Source organism: Bufo gargarizans, chromosome 4 (genome assembly GCF_014858855.1).
Source record: "Bufo gargarizans isolate SCDJY-AF-19 chromosome 4, ASM1485885v1, whole genome shotgun sequence".
NCBI classification, from domain to species: Eukaryota; Metazoa; Chordata; class Amphibia; order Anura; family Bufonidae; genus Bufo; species Bufo gargarizans.
In genome coordinates, this window is record NC_058083.1 from 40,277,814 (window position 1) to 40,292,366 (window position 14,553).

At 41.3% G+C, this 14,553-nt stretch overlaps 1 protein-coding gene across 1 annotated transcript in view; it reads left to right on the forward strand.

Annotated features, from left to right (window-relative positions):
• Positions 1 to 5,576: 5,576 nt before the first annotated feature.
• LOC122934535 (cytochrome P450 2K1-like) overlaps positions 5,577 to 14,553 on the forward strand; it is an 88,842-nt gene continuing 79,865 nt past the window's right edge. Inside the window, exon 1 of the mRNA XM_044290081.1 lies at positions 5,577 to 5,600. The gene's annotated coding sequence lies outside the window, so the exon portion shown is untranslated. The remainder of the gene's footprint in view (positions 5,601 to 14,553) is intronic.

Consider the following 14,553-nt stretch of genomic DNA (forward strand, 5'->3'; position numbering starts at 1 on the left):
ATCTTGGCAAAAGACAACTTTTCCAATTTTTTTTATACAAAGTTGGCATTTGACCAAGATATTTTTCTCACCCAGCATGGGTATATGTAAAATGACACCCCAAAACACATTCCCCAACTTCTCCTGAGTACGGCGATACCAGATGTGTCACACTTTTTTGCTGCCAAGGTGGGCAAAGGGGCACATATTCCAAAGTGCACCTTTCGGATTTCACCGGTCATTTTTTACAGATTTTGATTGCAAAGTACTTCTCACACATTTGGGCCCCTAAATTGCCAGGGCAGTATAACTACGCCACAAGTGACCCCATTTTGGAAAGAAGACACCCCAAGGTATTCTGTGAGGGGCATGGCGATTTCCTAGAATTTTTTATTTTTTGTCGCAAGTTAGTGGAATATGAGACTTTGTAAGGAAAAAAGAGAAAAAAAATAAAATCATCATCATTTTCCGCTAACTTGTGACAAAAAATAAAAAGTTCTATGAACTCACTATGCCCATCAGCGAATACCTTAGGGTGTCTACTTTCCGAAATGGGGTCATTTGTGGGGGTTTTCTACTGTTTGGGCATTGTAGAACCTCAGGAATCATGACAGGTGCTCAGAAAGTCAGAGCTGTTTCAAAAAGCGGAAATTCACATTTTTGTACCATAGTGTGTAAACGCTATAACTTTTACCCAAACCATTTTTTTTTTTTGCCCAAACATTTTTTTTTTATCAAAGACATGTAGAACAATAAATTTGGCGAAAAATTTATATATGGATGTCGTTTTTTTTGCAAAATTTTACAGCTGAAAGTGAAAAATGTCATTTTTTTGCAAAAAAATCGTTACATTTTGATTAATAACAAAAAAAGTAAAAATGCCAGCAGCAATGAAATACCATCAAATGAAAGCTCTATTAGTGAGAAGAAAAGGAGGTAAAATTCATTTGGGTGGTAAGTTGGATGACCGAGCGATAAACGGTGAAAGGAGTGTAGTGCCGAAGTGTAAAAAGTGCTCTGGTCATGAAGGGGGTTTCACCTAGTGGGGCTGAAGTGGTTAACCAGGTCATAAAGTAATTTCTTAAAATCCCTGGTGGGATCTTCTAAGAGGGGTCTATAGAAATTTTCATCCGAAAGAATTCTCATGGATTCTGCAATATAGTAATCTGTGTCCAAAATTGCAATCCCCCCTCCCTTATCGGCACTTTTTATAACGATGTCCCTATTATTTCTCATGAGGGTTTTGATTGCAAGTTTTTCTTTGTGCTTAAGGTTATCCCTGATACTAATATCTGGTCCTGTGTTAGAGTTGTAGTTTTGAGGTCCTTCATTGTCACATCATAAAATATTCAATGAAGGGGCCTCTACTCTGTAATGGATAGAAAGTGGATTTTTCTTTAAGATCACAGGAGATAGGTGTCTGAATGGGCGCATCAGTCATATGCTCTGGTACTCTCGTACCACCAGACCAAGTTCACCTACTACTTGCATCTTCCCATTGGGAATGAAAAATATTTTTTTCTTCTCCCCATAACACTTGTGCTGCCTTCCCTCAATCTCTATTGAACAGAACTTAGATTGTGGTGCTACTTTAATTTAACCTACCCTCACTATAATTCCCTCTGCCCTTCTGGCGCCTTTTCCCCAGGGCTCTTAGCCCTGGTGAAACCACTCAACCTCTTTTTTTCTTTCTCCTATTGCCTTCCACTATGTAACAGGAATAGATGCAGCAGCTTAGCAAACATTATCACACATGACAGAATTAGATACACAGCTCATCATGCAGTAATTGCAGTATTACACATGACCGGATTAGATAAGAAGCTCAAAGGACAGTATCACATATGGCAGAATTAGATATACATCTCATCATACAGTATTACATGTGGTTGGATTAGATACACAGCTCAGAGGACAGTATGACACATAACAGTATTAGATACACAGCTCAGAGGACAGTATCACAAATGATAGATTAGATACACAGCTCAGCAGACAGAACTGCAAATGGTAAGATTAGATACACAGCTCAGATGACAGTATCACACATGTTAGGATTAGGTACACAGGTAAGAGGACAGTATCACATATGATTGGATTAGATAAATAGCTCAGCAGACAATCAATAATCAAGTATGCGTATAAATCAGTTTAAATGTCATGCAAAAATTGCAGTATATACTGACAGCCAATGTGTCTGAATTGTATTATGTACATTTGTAACATGTAATGGGACTGTTAAAAGTATATAATAAACTCTGCATAATACTATGGTTGGTGTGTGTTATTTTGAATATAATAAATTTAATACTAGACTAGCACTGTATACTGACATCAAGTGTATCTAAATCATAGTATATGGCATATAGAATTGTCAAAATATATGGTAATCATAGTAAAAAAAAGTACAGTAAAAAAAAAAGAGCATCCGGAGGGATTTGTTTAATGTATACTATATATTTTTTATGTGTTAAATGTAAGACAAAGACGTGATATTAACCCGGCAAAATTTCACAGTTATAATTCCATTACCAGGTCTTGACCTTATGTTCAGGTATTTAGCTAGTAACACAATGCGCCACCTGCTGAATGAACGTGGTATTGCAATTGATCCAATTTAAATATAACGTCATTTCGTGACACACATATCAGGACATGCTGAAATAAGTGAGCAGTTAAGTGTGGACACATCTGTAAGTGTGCAGTGCACGAGATTTATAGCTAATCCGTTCTGTTAGCTATAGAGTTACTGTGTATCAGTATTGAAGGCCAATGTTACCGGCAAGTCTAAATTTATTGCCGTGTACATAACTGTGCAGTGCACCAATAGTCATAGCTAATCCGTTCTGTTAGCGATACAGTCGTCAACTGGATCCTCCAAAGCAGGGGTGCACAACCTGCGGCCCTTGATACCATTCTGTGCGGCCCCCAACCATCTGGTAACAGACATGTATGCCTATGTCTTGTGGCTGCTCACATGTATTTTTCATGTATTTCTCCCATTAGATGGGAGTCCTGGAAGTGTAACTAGACATTAATGGTATAAAATGTCTGTTCAATATGTCATAAGTACAATATTTCAGTTGTTAATGCACCTTTAAATTTTAATTTCGGCCCTCGTCATTGGTTAAGTCTGGCAATGTGGCCCCCAACCAGGAAACGTTGTGCACCCCTGCTCCAAAGGAACAGGCATGGCAAAAATGATGCTGTAGCCAACAAAAGTAGCAGCAGAAGGAGTGGTGATAGCAGCCGCAGCAATAGGCCGGGGCTGCCACTGTCATCCAGCGGTCTTTTTTTGACCAACAATCCAGCTGTACTGGGATGGTTGACTCTTCACAATAAAGTCAAGTTACAAAAGATGCACACAGCCAAGAATCGATGGGTTCCTCTAACACACCGCTTAGCTGTCATCCTTAGGGGTTGAGGGTGGCAGCGTGCCCGTGAGGTAGCAGGGTAAAAGCAGTGGGAGAACTGGAGCCAAACGCTGGAGGGGGGACACCGTCTGCTAGTCGGGAGACTACCTGTGAGGAACACACTGGCAGTGCACTGGTTCATAAAAGCAAAGGCGAGCAGGCATCATGCAATGGTGGAGGGAAAATGTGATACTCAGCAGTGTAGGAATATTTCACACAGTCACTGGGGGATGTTAGCGTGGCGCTATGCAGGATGTGTGACCAGAAGGTGAGGGGTCTGGGGTGCTAACGTTGGCATGATGGCCCTGCGTCAACACATGGAGCGCCACCATAAAGTGGCATGGGAAAACAGTGCCACTCATTTAGTCTTACAGCCTGATGCACCAACCGCTGCATCTCCCACCCCATCTCCGGCGGTCAGGGCTCTTTAACTTCAGCAGAAGGAAGCTGTTGTTTCTTCCCATTGACTTCAATGTAATCAATTGCTCTTGATGCTCCTCCTCATCACTTGTTTCAACAGCAATTGATCACCGAGGTGATTACAAGAAGAAAATTGTACGTGTGCACTTATCTGCACATTTCAGAGAACTGGTGGTTTTTACCAACCTAAGGTAGAGAGTCCCAAGCCGACATTGCCTTTGTAAAAATGCTGTACCAGCCCTGTACACACATCTTGAGCAGAATGTGGGCCAGTGCTTGGGCCTCTCAGTGAGTGAAAGAGTTCACACCAGCACTGATGTATGGACTTGTAACTGTGGTCAAGGACAATATGTCAATCACAGCCCACTGGGTAAATGCCGATCCATCCAAGGCACACCAGAACTTGACCTGGTGATGGCAATGCCATCACTGTGTTGTAATCGTGTGATTTCTGCACCAATGTCCTCCTCTGGATCCTTATCCTCCACCTTGTCTCTACCCTCCCCTGTAGGCACAGTTCACAGTGGTCCTCCATCATCTCACCTATGCAAAGATAGGATTTGTCATGCGGTTTTTCACCTTATCAGCTTTGGCGAACCACACTGCCCCACGTCATGGGACCACTATTGCCACTGTTACTCCCACTGCTGCCACCCTTTCCTCTCTGTCATGGGGCTAAGATGGCCACTGGTACTGTCACTGCTGCTGCTGCTACCACCCTCCCCAATATTTCATGGGGCCACTACTGTCACTTTTTCCGGCCCTGCTGCTTCTGCCACCCTCCCCACTCTGTCATAGGGCCACTACTGTCACTGCTGCTGCCACTGCTTCCCCCCCTCCTCACTCTTTCATGGGGCCACTATTGTCATTATTACTGTGACTGCTGCTGCCACTCTCCCCACTCTGTCATGGGGCCACTATTGTCACTGTTACTAACACTGCTGCTGCTATCGTCACCACTCTGTGATGGGGCCACTACCGCTGCTGCTGCCACCTTCCCCGCTCTGTCATGGAGCCACTAGTGTCAATGTTGCTGCTGCTGCCACCCTCCCCACTCTGTCCCGAAGCCACTACTTTATACGACTTTTTATGAAATGTATTAGACACTTGGCCAGCTCACTGGGGTTGGGCGCCCAAGTTGGTTAAAAATACTGCTTTCTGCAGCTGTAACTTCCAAGCTTTCACACTGAGATTGAGCCACCAAGTGGTAAGAATATACCTCAGAGTGGGTTCACACCAGAGTTTCACTGATTCCATCTGATGGATCCGCCTGCTGGTTCTTAAAAACGGAGTAAAAAATTTGCGTTTTATTCAACCTACACTTCAGTGGAGGATAGATGTCATTGTGCTCCAATTCCATCTGAACTCTGTTTTTTATACCAGATTTGAAAACGCTGCTTTTAGGCAGATTGGCCTGGGTATACCTGATTTATAGTGATTTGCGACATATTATTTCATAACTAATCAAGTTTATTGTCAAACTTTTCAAAACTTCGCTCATCTCTAATTACATATATAAGCAGAGTTGGCTTCAAAAAGTAATGAAAATGAATAAGAAAAAGGCAAGAACTGATGCAATCATTTAGAAATACAATGACTGTTCAATCACCATAAAAACCTTCCAAGAGAGATTTCTATGCAGTCACATACAATGATAATAGACCTGTTAGAGTCAAATTCCACAGGTGAAGTCATCATATGGTTTAAATATTCTCCGAGTGCTGACAACACCCAGTTCATTCAGCGCGAGGCAGAGGAGGGAAGCGGCTGTGTCCTCTACACTGCACGGTAACTTCTGGTTTTACACCCTTTGTAGTCCTTTAAGATACTCTCTTTCACACAAACTTAAAAAAAAAAAACTTGAAACACTTTTTCTTATATGATTATTTCAAAAATAGTTTTTCATTTATATAATTTATCATATGCATTTTCCTGCAGTTTTTTTCGAATCCTAAAGAACAGACTATGAGTAGAATGCCATACTCTGTATAAAAAAAAAAAAAAGTCTCTCTCTCCCAAAATGCCACTTCTAAAAACACAGGTACTTTTTTACAGCCACTGGCATTCCGCCCATAGAGGCAGACTATGCAGTTGCTATGAGGTCCGTGAGTTGAAGGGGCCGAGCCAGGCTGAATGGCCCTGCCCCTGCAACGACCCAGACCGCAGGGGCGATATGTAAGTGTAATGGTGTGCTGAATGGGAGTAGGAGTTGTACTCACTTTTGCCGTAGCTCCCTGGGCTGGCGTGCAGTGGAGGGGAAGACAGCACCAAATCCTCTGGGGCACTCTGTTGCAGGGAACACCAGACAGATGGAAGTTGAGGTGCCCTTGATGGTAGTGGGTTTGCTTACGGTACTTTGGTGGCTGGGCCCCAGTGTTGTTTGTGACACCAGCAGCGTAAGGTGCAATTAGGAGATACAGCTGAATGATGAGAGAGGCAGTATTTGAACCAAACAGGAACTTTACTTGTCTTGCAATAAGTATAGCAGCACTTTGTTATAAATACAGATGGTAAAGCTGTAAATCCCAATAACAGGCTCAGTGAGGTGGTGTATGTAGGTTTCAGCTCAACTGTATTGGAGTGATGATCTTACTTGTACTTGGTTCCTGATCTTACACTGGTTACTTAGCCTTTCAATAATAGTTTGGTCCTCTGTAAGTTCTATTCTGCAATTCAGCTATATTCAGTGATTCAGTAATTTAGCAACCCAAGGGCGATCTCCCTCATGGCAGGCAAACTCTCTGCTCCAATCTTTGAAAAGGTTGCACAAGATACAACAATTATTCTCTTAATCCCTGGAAGGGTCTCTGGAAGGGGTATTACAGTAATGGATCAATAAGTCCTAGTCTTGGACTACAAAGGTTGCAGTAGTATGAACCCCTGGGCTAGGACCAGGAGAACAGAGCCAAGTGTGTCTCCTCTCCTCGTAACTCCTCACTCCTAATCTCTTCCTTAACTTCTTGTGGCTGACCTATATACATGGTGTTACAGAGACCTCTAGTGCTGGATGTATTTAATACATTCACCAGCCTCAAATTCCACATTGCACAGACACAGCAGACAGTCCGCACATGTGCTGCAGGGTGTAAGGGAGGGGGACACAGTGAGTTTACACTCGGTTATTAGTGTGTATGTATATATACTAATGTGTGTGTGTGTGGATACCAGATTTTCTCATAAGTTTACATACCTTTGCAGAATTTATGATTTCTTAACCATTGTTCAGAGAATATTAATGATAATACAAAAACTTTTCTTTTACTCATGGTTAGTGGTTGGCTGAAGCCATTTATTGTAAGACAACTGTGTTTACTCTTTTAAAAATCATTATCATAACACAAACTACCCAAATGACCCTGATCAAAAGTTTACATACCCCAGTTAATACCATGTATTGCCCCTTTTAACATCAATGACAGCATGACGTATTTTGTGGTAGCTGTGGATGAAGCTCTTTATCTTCTCAGATGGTAAAGCTGCCCATTCTTCCTGGCAAAAAGCCTTCAATTCCTCTAAATTCTTGGGCTGTCTTGCATTAACTGCACGTTTGAGGTCTCCCCAGAGTGGCTCAATGATATTGACGTCTGGAGACTGAGATGGCCACTCCAGAACCTTCACTTTATTTTGCTATAGCCAATGACAGGTCGACTTGGCTTTGTGTTTTGGATTATTGTCATGTTGGAATGTCCAAGTACCTCAGATTCGCAGCTTACGGAATGATGAGTGCAAATTTTCCTCCAGTATTTGTTGATACATTACTGCATTCACATTGCCATCAATTCTGACCAAATTTCCTGTGCCTTTGTAGCTCACACATCCACAAAACATCAGTGATCCACCACCTTGTTGACTCCTCTCCAAATGTAACATTTATGATTGTGTCTCAAATTTAGTCTCATCAATCCAAATGACTTTGTGCCAGAAGGTTTGAGGCTCGTCTCTGTGCTGTTTGGCATATTGTAAGCGGGATACTTTGTGGCTTTTGCGTAGTAATGGCTTTCTTCTAGCAACTCGACCATGCAGCCCATCTTTATTCAAGTGCCTACTTATTGTGCATCTTGAAACAGCCACACCACATTCTTTCAGAGAGTCCTGTATTTCACCTGAAGTTATTTGTGCATTTTTCCTTGCATTCCAAACAATTTTTCTAGCAGTTGTGGCTGAAAGTTTAGTTGGTCTACCTGACCGTGGTTTGGTTTCAACAGAACCCCTACTTTTCCACTTCTTAATTAGAGTTTGAACACTGCTGATTGGCACTGTCAAGTCCTTTGATATTTTCTTATATCCCTTTCCTGTTTTATAGAGTTCAACTACCTTTTCCCACATATCCTTTGACACTTCTTTTGCTTTCCTCAAGACTTAGAATCCAAACAACATCAGGGCAGCAGTGGATGAAAGATGCAAGGGTCTGTCAGGAGTCATGAAAGATGAGCAAAAAGGGAGTGGGAATTGGGTGTCTGGATACCCCCAATGTCCCGCAAAGGTGACACTGGGAAAGCACCAATCGGCTGGGTGGGTTGGTCGGTGGGACTAACAGAAGAAGAGTTGGATTGCAGTACAATGATGTGCAGAACGATATATAGATCATATATAACATATAAAACAATAGTGAAGATCAAATAAAAACAATGTTAAAGATCAATTAGAAACAATGTATGAAAAGGTAAAAATCAACGTGTAAAATTGTAAAAAGTTAAAAATCACCACTGGTCGTGGGGAATATATATACACTTTTGTGTATGTTTGAACAATGAGATACTACTCACTTCACGGGGGGGGGGAGGGGGGGGGAAGCTACTCGGATACGCATAATACACCGTTAAACCAATACCCCCCCCAGCCAGGATCGCCTCAAGATGGTAAAAGATGAAGGCAGCCACAGACAGGAAGCTTCTGTTCAAATTTATATTATTCTAATGTATAAAATCCGGCTCAACGTGTTTCCCTCAACAATGTCCCTTCATCAGGAGCAGTTTGAAGGGATATTGTCCCGAAACGTGTTGAGCCGGATTTTATACATTAGAATAAAATAAATTTGAACAGAAGCTTACCTTCTGTGGCTGCCTTCATCTTTCACCTTTCATATTTTGCAAGCAAACAGATCACAGGTGACGATGTTTACCTTTAATAGCCATTGTAACCCTTTTGTGTCAAGTTGTGTGCATGTTATCAGGCCAAATCACCAGGGTATGCAAACTTTTGACCATGGTCATTTAGATAGTTTGTGTTGTGATAATGATTTAAAAAGAGTAACCACTAACCATGAGTGAAAGAAAAGTTTTTGCGCTATCATTCATATTCTCTTAACAATGGTTAAGAAATCATAAATTCTGCAGGGGTATGTAAACTTATGAGGACAACTATATTACACACACACACACACACACACAGGACAATATTCACTGCTTACCACACAGCAGCCCCCCCTAGACATATGCATTAAATTTTGATTGGGGGGGTCAATCCCTGCCCTTCATTGCCTATTTAGTAATAGCCTATTTCTAAGAAGGCAATGGGAGGTGGGAGGTAGGAGGTACTAACATATGTCTATGTAATATTTTGTGTGTGTGTGTGTGTGTGCAAATATATCTATATACAGTTGCAAGAAAAAGTATGTGAACCCTTTGGAATGGTATGGATTTCTGCAGAAATTGGTCATAAAATGTGATCTGATCTTCATCTAAGTCACAACAATAGACAATCACAGTCTGCTTAAACTAATAACACACAAAGAATTAAATGTTACCATGTTTTTATTGAACACACCATGTAAACATCCACAGTGCAGGTGGAAAAAGTATATGAACCCTTGGATTTAATAACTGGTTAAACCTCCTTTGGCAGCAATAACTTCAACCAAACGTTTCCTGTAGTTGCAGATCAGACGTGCACAGCGGTCAGGGGTAATTCTTGACCATTCCTCTTTACAGAACTGTTTCAGTTCAGCAATATTCTTGGGATGTCTGGTGTGAATCGCTTTCTTGAGGTCATGCCACAGCATCTCAATCGGGTGGAAGTCAGGACTCTGACTGGGCCACTCCAGAAGGCGTATTTTCTTATGTTTAAGCCATTCTGTTGTTGATTTACTTCTATGCTTTGGGTCGTTGTCCTGTTGCAACATCCATCATCTGTTGAGCTTCAGCTGGTGGACAGGTGGCCTTAAGTTATCCTACAAAATGTCTTTATAAACTTAGGAATTCATTTTTCCTTCGAGGATAGCAATCCGTCCAGGCCCTGACGCAGCAAAGCAGCCCCAAACCATGATGCCCCCACCACCAAACTTCACAGTTGGGATGAGGTTTTGATGTTGGTGTGCTGTGCCTCTTTTTCTCCACACATAGTGTTGTGTGTTTCTTCCAAACAACACAACTTTGGACTCATCTGTCCAGGTGTTCTTGTGCAAACTGTAAACGTGCAGCAATGTTTTTTAAGGACAGCTTTCTCTGTGGTATTCTCCCATGAATTCCATTCTTGTTTAGTGTTTTACATATTGTAGATTCGCTAACAGGGATGTTAGCATATGCCAGAGACTTTTGTAAGTCTTTAGCTGACACTCTAGGATTCTTCTTCACCTCATTGAGCAGTCTGCGCTGCGCTCTTGCAGTCATCTTTACAGGACGGTCACTCCTAGGGAGAGTAGCAGCAGTACTGAACTTTCTCCATTTATAGACAATTTGTCTTACCGTGGACTAATGAACATCAAGGCTTTTGGAGATACTTCTATAACCCTTTCCAGCTTTATGCAAGTCAACAATTTCTAATCGTAGGTCTTCTGAGAACTCTTTTGTGTGAGGCATCATTCACATCAGGCAATGCTTCTTGTGAAAAGCAAACCCAGAACTGGTGTGTGTTTTTAATAGGGCAGGGCAGCTGTAACCAACACCTCCAATCTCATCTGATTGATTGGACTCCAGTTGGCTGACACCTCACTCCAATTAGCTCCTGGAGATGTCATTAGTCTAGGGGTTTACATACTTTTCCCACCTGCACTGTGAATGTTTACATGTTGTGTTCAATAAAAACATGGTAACATAAAATTCTTTGTGTGTTATTAGTTTAAGTAGACTGTGATTGTCTATTGTTGTGACTTAGATGAAGATTAGATCACATTTTATGACCAATTTGTGCAGAAATCCATATCATTCCAAAGGGTTCACATACTTTTTCTTGCAGCTGTATATAAAAATAGGATGTATGTATGTATGCATATGTGCGTGTATGTTCCGCAATAACTCAAAAAAGCAACCATCTATTTCAACGAAACTTGGTATACACATCCCTTGCTACCTGGAAAGAAATCTTGTGGTCTCAGCTCTCTAGCATTTACCATTCCTGAGATATTCCAATAAAATGCAAATATGGCACATCACATGACCTACATTAGCCAATAGAAGCCTGCAGGTCTTTCTCTTCATATACCAACTGCCATACACACAGTCACATGTCCCTTACCAGCCAATAGAAGCTCTCAGGTCCTTAGTCTCCACATACACACAGTTTTACAACAAGTTTTCATAAACAACCCAGCCATTTTTCTTCATTGCTGCAGGTCAGCTTTAAAGGGGCAGGGCGCTGTGGATGACACTGTTAAGGGAGCGTAGTGCTGTAGAGGTGACAGTTCAGGAGGCAGGTAGGGTGGCCATTCAGGCCACTCTCAAAAAACGTACTGAAAAACCCTGTCCCCAGTCCCTGCTAAGCCACGCCCTAAATCAGGTTAGGCCACCCCCCCCCACTCCGCAGCCGACAGGGATTGAAAAAATGAAGGTAGAAATCAACTTCTGTCAGCTACAGGGGTGGGAGGGAGAGTGCTGCTGTCTGAGAGTGAGCTGTTCAAAAGGACATCCCTGTGTGAGATATTCCCAAAAAATGCAATAGCCAATAGGAGCCTGGTCACATGACCCTTATCAGCCAATAGAAGCTCGCAGGCCTTCGCAGCCAATCGGGATTGAAAAAATGAAGGTAAAAATCAACTTCTCACAGCTGCAGGGGATCGAGGGAGGGTTATTTTTTTTCTTGCAGCTCATGCTCAGGCAGCACATAGGATGTTTTAAAATAGAAGACGTTTGTGAGATTCGACTCCTCTGTGGGAGAGGGAGAGAAATAACACCTGTGATAAGTTGTGCTGGAGAAAACGCGCAACCTCATATATATTGCAGTGAAAAAAAATGTCTGGGTTGTTTTGGAAACCTGGTGTAAAGCTGTGTGTGTGGAGACTGGCCTGTGAGCTTCAATTGGCTGATAAGGGTCATGTGACCAAACTTCTATTGGCTAATGCATTTTTTGGGAATATCTCAGGAACGGTAGGTCCTAGAGAGCTATCACCTGATCTACAACCTTCCCGAACACCTGATGTACCTGTGTACCAAATTTTGTGATTGTAAATGCGACGATGCAGATTCCTTTAGCGGACATACATACACACATACAATCAGATTTATATATTAGATATAAGCTAACTAACTATCTAATGTAATTAAAAAAATAAAGCACAGAGCAAAGCAATGACACTGCTCTCTCTCTCTCAGAAAATGGCTGCTGGGGAGGTTCTTATATAGTAAGAGGTAGGCAACATTCCTATTGGTTGCTAGGGATGTTGCTAAGTTCAGACAAAGACATTGCAGCCTTCTCATTGGCCCACAAGGAAGAAGAGAGGTTACTGATGGAAAAAAAAAATCTAGAATATTTAAAAATATGATTATATAGCACTAAATTCTAAATCTTCGCAAATTTTTGAAGTGGCAATATTCACAATTAAAATTTGCATTTCGAATATTCGCTCCCAACACTAATAATAACTGACTTAGATTATGAAAACAAAAATATAGTCAATCTATATACTAAAATAAATGGGTGGGAAGTATGTGGTGTCATGGAGACTTCCAGGAAACCGGATTACCGGTGAGTGTAATACTCATTTTCCTAGTCGTCTCCATGACACCACATCCTGAGAAATAACAAAAACTATATTAGTAAGGGGCGGGCAATAGCACAAAGGACTTTCCGTCCAAAGGCCATGTCTTCACTAGAAAAAATGTGTAACTTATAATGCTTGGTAAAGGTATGTATTCTTTTCCAGGTAGCCGCCCTACAAATCTGTTGAAGAGAGCCTGACGATCTATCTGCCCAAGCAGCAATGGCTCTTGTAGAGTGTGCTCTAAGTGAAGAAGGGTCTTCCTTCCCTTCCAATTTATAGGCTTATGAAATAGCTGTTCTTATCCAGCGGGAAATAGAACTTTTCGCCGCTCTTCTGCCTTTATTTGGCCCGCAAAATTGGACAAAAGGGTTCTTTGTCATTTCTAGATACATTAGTACTGCTCGTCTGACATCTAAGGTATGAAAAATAGCCTCTTGCTCATTTTTGGGATTGGCACAAAATGAGGGAATTACTTTATCCTGCGATCTATGGAAAGTAGAAACAACTTTAGGCAAAAATCTGGGATCTAACCTAAAGATTAACTTGTCCTGAAAAATACTGAGGAAATGATCCTGAATAGACAAGGCCTGGAGTTCACAGATGCGTCTTGCTGATGTTACAGCTACCAAAAGGTTTTTAAGGTGTATCTTTTATATGTGCTTGCTGTCTCAATATTCAGCCTTTTTCCTTAATACCCTACACAAGACATTACTTATGGCTCCTAAACGGTATAGATATATGTTTTGTTTATATCCTCATTTTGACCTTTTTGGCAACATTATTATGATCCTTTTGGTTGTTTGGGAATGAACTCCAGATTATGTCCAAGCCTTCACCTGCAATCTACTGTTCTTGTCGTCCAGAATTTTGCACTATGTAAACTGCTGATATATCTTGTGGATATGTTATCTGGTCTTTGTAACTTTAATTTTTATTTTTTGTAATTTTGTAATTTTTTTATATATGGGCAGTGTCTGAGGAAGGTCTGCGAGCCGAAACATCACACATGAATAATGCCGTATGTTGCATAATAAAAAACTCTACCATCAAGATTTAAACCTACAAGCTGTAGTTGTATTCATTATTATGGTTTTTAAGGTGAGACATTTTATGTAAATAGATTCTAATGGTTCAAAGATGCCCGAAGTTAACCCTGACAAGACCGTGTTAAGGTTTCAAGGAGCTACCACATTCCTGACTGTTGGTCTAAGCCTGTCTGCTGCTTTTAGGAACCTGGCTATCCAGGAAAACTCTGCCAGACTAGTATTATATAAAGCCCCCAATGCTGATTCTTGAACCCTTAGGGTATTAGGAGAAAGCCCTAGGTCTAATCTGTCCTGAAGAAAATCTAACATGGTCGATATATTGGGTCTAAACTGATAAAAGGAATCTCCACACCAAGAGGCGAATTTCCTCCAAGCTTTAAAATACACCTTGTTGAGAGGGAGGAAGAGTGGTAATAACACATTTTTCTGGAGGGGAAGATTTTAACTCCACACAATAACACTCTTATGAGGTTTAGGAGCCATGAATTTGATGTTATTTGCTCCCAAGTTCTTAAAAAGGAACTTAGTATTCCCCCTACTTGTATGGCCTCATTATTTTGGATTTGAGGAGGAGTTCTCCCTTCTGTTAGGGTTGAAAAGAAAATTTCTTCCCTTACCCCCTTTTGCATAACTCAACCTCTCCGTTTTTCCCTTATCTTTCTTTTGTTCCGAATGCTACTGACGGCCACGAAAATTCTGCCTTTTTGATTTAAACCTCTCTTCTGGAAAACCTTTCTTCTTATCAGTGGCATTTTCCAAGATCTTATGTAATTTTCCTTCC